Here is a 10,746-nt window from a genome sequence, read left to right as displayed (position 1 = left end):
TATGGGGAGTGAGAGAGACTTGGTGGGAGTGAGAGAGACTCGAGGGGAGTGAGAAAGGTGAGGGGGTGTAAGAGAGAGACACGAAAGTGAGAGAGCCTTGGGGGGAGTGAGAGTGACTTTCTTGGCAGAGGAGAGAGAGAGACTTGGTGGGGGAGTGAGAATGACTTAGGGGGTGAGACTTGAGGGAGTGATAAAGAAGAGGGGCTAGTGAGAAAGATGGGGGGAAGAGAGAGAAAGACCGGAAAGTAAGAGAGAGAAACAGGAGAGAGACAGGAGTGAGGGAGACTTGGGGGACTGAGAGAAACGGGGGGAGTGAGAGAAACTTGGGATTGAGTGAGAGAGTTATGGGTGGATAGACTTCAGGTGGAGTGAGAGAGACTTGGATGGAAGAGATAGACTTGGTGGGGGATTAAAAAGACGAGGTTGAGAGAGACTTGGGGTGTGAGAGAAACTTAGGGGGGAAAGTTAGAGAGATGGGGGAGTGAGAGACTTGGAGGGTGTGAGAGAGAATTGGTGAGTGGTGAGAGCACCTTTTGAGGCTAGTGAGAGAGACTTGGGGAGGGAATGAGAGTGAGAGAGACTTGGGGAAGAGTGAGAGAGAAAGACTTGGGGAGGAGTGAGATAAATTTTGGGAGTGAGAGATTTGAGGGGAGTGAGACTTGGGTGGAAGTTAAAGAGACTTGGATGGGAGTGAGAGGGACTTTGGGTGGAGTGACAGACTTGGGGGAGGGAAAGAGACTTGGAGGGGAGTGGGGAGACTGGGGAGGGGAGTGAGAGAGCATTGGGGGAGAGTGTAAAGGGGTCCAGACCACGCCACCGCATAGATGTTACCACCGCACGAACTTCCTGCAAGCACCGCCTCAGCCTAACAGCATACGCGCAGAGTGACCTGTCGTAACCTCTACACGTTTCACACTACGTGATTCGTCAGGAGGTTACGCACAGAGTCACTCACGCGTATTTACATAACTGTCCACCAATCAACAGCCGAGCTTTGAATCGGAGCCTGGTATATTCAAAATATGCATTGTATTAGTATACAGATATCGTAGGACACATAGGGGCCTATGCAGAGAGCAGCGCTATTTCGAAATTCGCCATTTTTTGGAGAAAATCGCGCAGAAAGCAGCAGAAAATGGCGAGTTCCGAAAAACGCGCCAATTTTTCTTTTCTATTTATAAAACTCGCCTCGCGGCTGGCGAGAACCTCAATCTCGCCAGTTTTAAAAATATCCGTATGCAGAGAGGCGCGAACGGCATCTAGCGGCTGTTCGCGCCAATAAAATGGCGCGATTGTCTCCTTTTTGCCTCGCCAGAAAAAACTGGCAAGAAGCTGCCGCTCGCGGCCATTGCAAAGGGGAAAAAAAAGGCGCGAATTTGTTTTTACACGTTTCTGAAGCGCGCATCTCGCCAATTTAAACTCGCCACACGCATCCATGTTAAACATAGCAGAATTCGCACTTTTCTGCATATGGAGAATAAAACTCTCCAAAAAAGCTACTTTTTAATAAATTCGCCAATTTTAAAATTCGCTGCTCTCTGCATAGGCCCCATAAAGTGAAATAGACAATAAACAGTAGAAAATAATTTAATAAGGGTTTAAAGAGACAGTCACCAGGATTTGAACTCACAAGGGGTGAGTACAACCTCGCATTTGACAGAAATATCTCTGCAGAAGTGAAGTCATCAAATCGGTGAGGAGAACGTCTCCAATGTCGAAAAATAGAGGGCTAAAGTCTTGCTAAGATACGGTTTTAATGTGTGACAAGTAACCAAGGACATGTTTCTAATTGTTCACATTTATAATTATTTTGCATGTACACTTTAATATTTAAGCATTGTCAAGTGGTTATAGTACAGTACATTTAAAAAAAAAAAAAAAAGCATTCTGTACAGATGAAGTCAGATTTAATGTCACCCTGCCCCGCACTTGAACAGGTGAACCGTGGACCAAGAGTTGCCTGATCATTGCCAAGTGTAGAGCATGGGGGAATTTCTCATCAGCATTAACACAGCGAGCATCCCTACTTCTGAATGGTACTCCGGCTGAGTTATATTTTAGATTATATTTAACCTACTAACCTTAAAAGTCAACTTCTTTGGAATCCAACTTCAACCATTTTCAGCAGGTCATAACCTACAACTAATGTGTTGTAGAAAGGAAACACTTTGGTCCAGATCCGCAAAAGGGTGCTAAGCTTTTGCAATCTTTTACCCTGATAAAGCTCAGTACCCTTTTGGGGATCTGGTTTTTACAGAGTTGAGGGAATAGAGCATGCAGAAACGGTTGTAGTGTGAAGGATGACAAGTGGTCTAACTCTGCATATGTGAATCTATCATACATTTTGAAATGAAGAGTTAAAAATGTCATTTAGTTTACATACCAAAGTGGAGCAATGTTATTGTAACTCAAATCCATGTTGGGTGAAAACAAAGCCTTGGTAGAAAAGTTGAGTCTCCACTACTATTTTTACCTGTACTGTGGGGTCCCCATATTTAGGGACCCCCTTGTTTTCGAGAGATGAAGGGCTTTGATACTTTGATACAGTACTTTCCTGGTAGACAAAAAATGAGCACGGATTCAGGGCTCACTTCGATAACTAATAGAATTTCACGTCATCTATATGAGTAACTTCCATTGTCCTGCCGGTCATGTTTGTGGGTTTTCTTTAGGAATCTACAAAAAATTATGTAACGCATATATCCCCACCCTTTGTGAGGTGATGTGGCTACAGTGTGTGAGGTGCAATACCCGCGGCTCACAGGAGGTCTGAGCTTCCACTGCAGGTTGGTGTATCCTGGTATGATATCTTCAGCGCCTCCACCTGTAACGGATTCTACTATGTGGAATTACCCATTACAGGACCTATATACTATGGGCCTCATGCAGAGAGCATCGTTATTTCGAAATTCGCCATTTTTTGTACAATTTCGCGCAGAAACCGGCAGAAAATGGCGAGTTACGAAAAACGCGCCATTTTGTTTTTTCTATTGCTAAAACTCGCCTCGCGGCTGGCGAGAACCTCCATCTCGCCATTTTTAAAACTCTCCGAATGCAGAGAGGTGCGAACGGCATGTAGCGGCTGTTCGCGCCAAGAAAATGGCGCGATTCTCGCATTTTTGCCGCGCCAGGAAAAGATGGCAAGATGGCGCTCGCCGCCTATAGTAAAGGGGAAAAAAAGGCGCGAATTTGTTTTTACATGTTTCTGAAGCGCGCATCTCGCCAATTTAAACTCGCCACACACATCCATGTTAAACATAGCAGAATTCGCACTTTTCTGCATATGGAGAATAAAACTCTCCAAAAAAGCTACTTTTTATGAAATTCGCCAATTTTTAAATTCTATGCTCTCTGCATGAGGCCCTATATACTATATATATATAGCATGTCATTTCCCAGAATCCCTGGCTGCAGTGGAAGTGCTGTATGCTGGGTGATAATGGGGAAAGGCGGGGTTGCAGACCTGCCTAAGACATACAGATGAGCACACAGCTATATTTGCATATTTGCTTTCCTGTGGAGGGTTTTTGTCACTTTTTTTACTCACCATAACTTAACTCAGTATTATGGTTTAGCCTATCCCATAGCCTCTCTTGCATTCCCAGTAAAATCAACCCCACACTGATGAGACCCATCAAGGTCGAAACAGCTGTCTGTGGGTGGTTTTCTGGTTATGCACCTTAACCCTGGCTGTGCTCAAAGCTGTGACCATGCAGCAAGCTTAAGCCTATAGGGAACCATGTTAAAAATGGTTATTGAGGCAAAAAGTGACACTGTGTGCTCATTTGCATGTCATTTCCCAGAATCCCTTGCTGCAGTGGAAGTGCTGTATGCTGGGTGATAATGGGGAAAGGCGGGGTTGCAGACCTGCCTAAGACATGCAGATGAGCACACAGCTATATTTGCATATATATATATATATATATATATATATATATATATATATATATATATACATGTAGAGGTATCAGTACCGTGTTAGCCGAGCTTCAATAATCAAAAAATAAATAGATGATACCGTTCTGTGGCTAACGAAATACTTTTACTTGTGCGAGCTTTCGAGATACATTGATCTCTTCTTACGGCGATGTTACAATGAATGAAGCAAGGATTACTTAAAAACAGTGTCTCTTGGAATGTTATCTGTGCTGGTCCTTCCCCCGGTGTGGATGTGTTTTATGGCTAGAGGTGTCAAAGGGTAACTGAAAGCAAGTGAAGAAAGAGTGTGTATGTGTATCAGTGTGAATAAAAATGAATGGAGAGCCCACAGTATAAACAGTGCTCTACACAAGGTGTGTGTGGAGTGAGAGGGATATAAATGGTGTGGGTGGGTGTGGAAATGTGAGAGTTTGTAGCACAACTAAAAGTGTGGGACCACATAGTATCCACACACACTTTTAGTTGTGCTACAAACTCTCACATTTCCACACCCACCCACACCATTTATATCCCTCTCACTCCACACACACCTTGTGTAGAGCACTGTTTATACTGTGGGCTCTCCATTCATTTTTATTCACACTGATACACATACACACTCTTTCTTCACTTGCTTTCAGTTACCCTTTGACACCTCTAGCCATAAAACACATCCACACCGGGGGAAGGACCAGCACAGATAACATTCCAAGAAACACTGTTTTTAAGTAATCCTTGCTTCATTCATTGTAACATTGCCGGAAGAAGAGAGTGTATCTCGAAAGCTCGCACAAATAAAAGCATTTCGTTAGCCACAGAACGGTATCATCTATTTATTTTTTGATTATATATATATATATATATATATATATATATATATATATATATATATATATATATAGTATATGCTTGCACAATAAACACACACGAGTAAACAAAATAACAAATTTACTACAGACTATAATGTCTACTGGTTACAGCCACCCGCCATTCCCCGCATAGCCGTAACCACCCGCCTCGTGTCCCACACTCTGTGTCCCAAGAGTCCCACACCCAACCCCAATGTGTGAGACAGCGCTGCCCACTAGTCTAGGTGTAATGGTTGGTGCACTTAGTGTTGCAGGTACCTGCCGGGTGCTCCAACACCTGGGCACGCCGACGGATAACAGATAGGATCCGCCGATGGAGTCTGCCTCTGTGTGGGGTGGTATCTGGCTGGAGTGTCCCAAACAAAGGTAGTCTCTATGATGCAGTGATGGTCTGGTCCCAGACCACCAAGAGCCAGGATGCCACTGTGTCCTGGCTGTGTCCCTCACTGGAACCTTCCCTCTCATGGCTGCCGCTCCAGGGGTCCTGCTGCCCATGCTGGTGCCAACTCCATCATGGCCGCCGGACTGGGGATGCTCTGCGCATGCGCAGCTGCACTGCACAAGCGCGAGGATCAACAATATGGCGGCGCCCTGCTCTGAGAGTCGTCCTATAAGTGTGGAGGAACACACTTCCAGTGGGAATTAAGCTCATGTGAGTTTTTGATTCTACAGCATTCCTTTAATTTTTATATGGTATCTGTCTGCATATACCTATATTACAGTATACCACTGTTTTGTGGTTTGTTGTTTCTTTTTTTCTTGTTTCGCTCCTACATATGTACCAGGTATGACAACCTAAATACCACACGCAGGAGGAGTTTTTTCTTCTTGTTTGTCACTTGTGGAGGAATTTGAATCACCTCCTTGGACTCTAGCTGCGGGACTTTGAGTATATTTTATACCCTTTTTTGGGATTATTATACTTGTTGGTTTTAATTATTATCACTGGGCTCTGGGTTGGCGCTACTTCGCTTTCTTTTTTAGAGATCAGGGAATAATGGAGGAGTTCTGATGCACCCCACGGTTCAAGTAAGGTAAAAAAAAATGTCTTTTGGAGGGCTGGGGATTGCGGATTTTATATTTGCCACTACTCCCTGTGCCAAATTAATAAAGACAGACTGGTAACACCTTACTGTGTTCCTGATTTGCTGTACTGCTATATCATCCAGCTGAAAAGACCACACTCACATATGTATGTTTGGGAGAAAAACTTTATACTGTATCTTTCTCTGTTCTGTACATTGAGGTAAAACACGTTTAGTTTCCTCACTCCTTTTTATTTTAAATACTTGATACCGGTTTTGCTTCATTCCTTTGATAGGGGTGTAAACTAATGTATTGGAACCATTCCTTTTGACTTGCTATCTTAACCCATACATGTGTATGATCTACTTTGAATGCTTTTCCATTACAGGGTAATATATTCTTGTTCTAATTCAGTATATTACCAGTGATAGATATGCCTTGCACTTCCCAAAAGATAAACATAAGCATTTTATATTTTTAAAACTTTTAACTATGATAGTCGAGACTAAAAATGAAATGTTTATTTTGATGATATTCTTTTTTTTTTCTTTTAGATTCTTGTTATTTTCAATGCGGGTATGAGATTATTTTTCACTGGAAAAACACTTTATACCTTCTTTATCATAAGTGTTTTTTTTTTTTTTTAAATAAAATAAACTTAATTTCCAATAGTTACTTTAATAGTGATAATAATTGGTTTGCAGCTGATAATTATGGTGATGTGCAAATCCACCGCATTTTACTAAACAATTAAATATTGTCAGATTAATCAAGCAGATTATATCATTCCAAATTCTTTAATTTTACATGTACACCATGTTCGTAAAATACATTTTAAGATGTTATTATTTTGGCTACGCTGTTTTCCCCCATGTTGGTCAGATATAGCTATTCATTGTTATCCTTTTCTAAGTTTCTCTAATGTGTTTTTTGTTTCTGTTAATGCCAGGCCGGCTTTGTCTTTTGTTTCAGATAAAAGAGCAGCATCAGTACATGGAGCTGCCATTCACAAACCTGGAAGTCGCTTTCATTTTGCTGGCTTTTATCATTTTCACTTTATTTTCTCTGGCTTCTATCTACAGTGAACCCGAGGCACCCAATAAAGGTAACACAATGGCACTAACACGACGTGTCGTTTGATGAGTTGAATGACTTATTTTTGTCATTGATATAGTAGTACCCATACTGTACGTTGCACTTTACAATAGAATAATACACAACTCAAAATACTGGGAACTACGTGCAGAATATAATACCCAGGATAATAGCTCCAGACATAGCTGTAAGCAGGAAAAAGTTAAACCCTGCCCCGAAATGTTTCTGGGGCACCATGTAGACCAAAATGAAGTTTTCTCTTTTGAGAACAGAGCAAGTGGTATCTGCAAATGGCTATTTATTAGATCTAAGGTTGTAACCGTTATGGCTTTACAGAGCATGTTTGCAGGTCATCCATTCTTGGCATGGGATAGGCATCACATTTTTAAAAACCTTACTGCACCATTGGGTTTAAGCACCAGAACAATAGGGTTGCACCATTCACTTTTTGATGGCTCAATCACTCCTAATGTAAGCATTTTTTTCTACTGTCTTGAGGAATCTGCCTATATTCTGGGGTAGATAGGGCCTGTGTCTTACAATTTCATCCTTTTTTAGTTTTTATGTGATGAGTCAGTTCTTCATGGAATTGTTGAGAAAACATCACTCAAAACTTACAACCGTATTTCCACTTCATTGTATTGGGTGTTAGTTAACTGTTTTCTTAGTGCCACTTATCCTTACTTTCTTTTACTGTCTGCAGTATCTTGACCTCAATCTATTCTAGAAGCATGATACATTTCCCTCTTTTCTCTGCCCTGGCTGGAAGATATCATAATGTATGTCTCCTACTATTCTTACCACCTGAAATGGACCTTGCCATTTTGCCGACAACTTACTTTCTTCACTGGGCAACAATAACAGTACTCTGTCGCCTGGGTGAAATTCCTTAGACCTTGCATGTTGGTTGTAACAATACACTTGAGACTGTTGGGCCTTATCTACATTATTACAGGCACATTTCTTCACCACGTCTAGTCGCTCCCTCAACTGTATCACATATTGGAGGATATTTATATTTCAGTGAGATTGTGACTCCAAATTTTCTTTCCCCAAGTTGAGTATTCCCTTTGGTTATTTCCCATACAATAATTTAAATGGGGAGAACCCTACAGATCATCGTGGTACCTCACGAATGGCAAAACGCATATAGGGCAGCATTTTGTCCCAATTATTTGTTTCCGTGGTTACAAACATACATAATGTGTTTGAGGGTGGAATTGAATCTTTCCAGCAGTCCATCTGTTTGTGGATGGTACACTGAAGTACTGAGGGACTGTATTTTTATAAGCCTATCATAAGCCTTGAAATTAGTTCCCTGATCTGTTAGTGTTTCCTTGGGTATACTGTACCAATCTGTGAAAATACTTTAATAAGCTCATAAGCAACTGTTGCCACAGATGTGTTTCGCAAAGAAATAGCTTTGGGGAACCTAGTGGTATAGTCTAATATAATTAAAATGTATTTATTTCCTGTTTGTTTTCTCAAGAGGACCTACCCAATAAACTCCAATTAATTAAACAATCATTTCCACCGATGAAATGGGTATTTTGCTGTCCCGTTGAGGGCAGTAGGACACAAATTGCTAAATATAACAACTTCCATATAAGTACCAGGCCAAAAGAACCTGGATAATAGCCGACACAGGGTATTCTCTCTTAATATAATCTGCAAAAAGGACAGCATAAGAGAGATGTAATCTTTCTCTTCTATACAGCCTAGGTACTAAACCTTTCCCCATATTTCCTATGTCTTGGGTTCCTTGCAGACTCTATACAGTAACTCGTTTTAAAATCTATAAAGGTGGAATCTGATTAACCTGTAGTGCATCTAAAACATGCCTAATAGATATGGCTACATTTCTATAAGATTCCCTGTGTCGGGTCATTTTGTTTGCTCCCTTCTAATGCAGCATTGTTTTGCCACTAGCTCTGACACCAGTAAGGTTAGTTCTGTTTTGACGCACCTGGACCCAGTACAATTTTGTCCCAGCTCTAATCGGTTGAGAACTGAGAGAGAATAAAGAATCCTGGTATACTGAGAGCACACAGATACTAAATTGTATTGGTGGATAAAATTAAACATAGAGTTTTAATGGTAAATAATTAAAATAAATGGGGTAATGAACGTAGACGCAACGAATACTAATGGTTAGGAACCAAAGATAATCAAATCATTACTGTGATAAACCTAGATAAGGAATCTGTATAGGATAACAATGCCCTTAGAGGTATATCCAACTATCAAGTGTGTTGGAGGGGATATAGTGCTACAAAAAGCACAAATTAGTGGCTCCGTTCCAAGGTACTTGTACTTAATGTAGTATAAAAGAGTGCTTGGTATTATCTAAGTTAATAGTCACTTAGATCCTTACATGTAGTATACCAATATTAAAAGAGTGAAAGGGGGAGTCCCAAATCCCCATGCCACTCATGCGCACTCAGTAAGGAATGGCTATGTGAGTGTCTGATCAGGACACACACATATAAGCCATTAAGCCATAGGATATAGACTACATTAGCCAGATGTATATGAATATATCACAGCTTGTTAGGGACTGGTTTAAGATCAGCAAATTAATGTTTCCCTTAAAGAGAAAGACTTGATATCTTGTTAATACTTAGGGATAGCTCTTCCTGTTATCAGTTTACCATATAATAGGTTAATAGTATCCAATGGTAATAATATATTTTATCAGTAGCCTGCCTACTAATGTAGCATGTTTATTCAACCACAGGCTGTAATAACGGTAAGAGAAAGCTACAAAGTATGCAGCTTGTGCCTGCTAGGATAACGAGTGAATATGAGCATTATTTCCCCCCCTTACCCCCCCCCCCCACCCCCTCTGAGAGATTTACTCTGGCTACAGGTCAGTGTGGTACTAGATACCTGTTTGATTTAGGAGAGGCTGAGCTTCCGCGATGTTGTGGGGAAAAAGGACAGGCTTTAGGTGGCTTCAGGCACATGTTCTTCTCATGGTGGCGTGCCTCCAGTAACAGTAGGCTCCAGAGTTCTGGAGACAGTCCCTCCTGTGACGTCCTCAGAACATACCCTTACCCAATAGACTGTAGACTCAGACAGGGGTATATAAAATGGGATCCTTAATTGAAACAGCCATTGCAGTTCTTGTTACAGCGGATGCATGATGTTACTAGCAGGATCCAGGTCTTAGGATGGCCATAGTCCACACTAGTAGGCTGGAGGCCCAGCCAGGTGCTTCAACTCTTCCCCAGCCCATAACGGAGCTGGAGGCATAAGTCTCTACCCCCTGAAGGGGGAACCTGGACTAACTATCTTTACATGCTTCCTCCCAAAGGCACAGAAGGGGATGGCACTAGGTCTGCACCATGATTGGCTGTACACAGACCCAGTTCCACCTCCTGTCACTCAGAGAGGCTGCTGGAGGAGGTGAAAACCCAGGATGAAGTCTGTTATAGCCTGCATCTATCAGGGCTTACATAACAGGGGGGCAGTAGATTAGCCAAAACCTACAAATGGCTACATAAAACATTGGTATGTTTCCATACAAAGGTCCAGCTGTACAAGGTGTTTGCAACTCATTATGATGTCACCAGTATCCTGTCACGTGCCTGATATATAGCCTACCAGGTACAACACACAGTGACTGACTTGCTTAGAGAACTTGTGGGTGGCGAATTGGAGGTGACGAAGGAGACGGGTGTCCCAGGACAGTAAAGAAGGAGAGTGTGGTTGTTATGGAGAGGGTGGGGTGCGAGACGCCAAGAGCAGGGTCCAGACAGGTTTGGGGGGATATGTAGCAGTCACATAATTGCTGTGTTTCCAAAACTTCAAGAATTTATTTATTTATAAAAAAAAA

The sequence above is a fragment of the Ascaphus truei genome, chromosome 1 (genome assembly GCF_040206685.1).
Source record: "Ascaphus truei isolate aAscTru1 chromosome 1, aAscTru1.hap1, whole genome shotgun sequence".
NCBI lineage: Eukaryota > Metazoa > Chordata > Amphibia > Anura > Ascaphidae > Ascaphus > Ascaphus truei.
Note: the sequence above shows the minus strand (reverse complement) of the source record.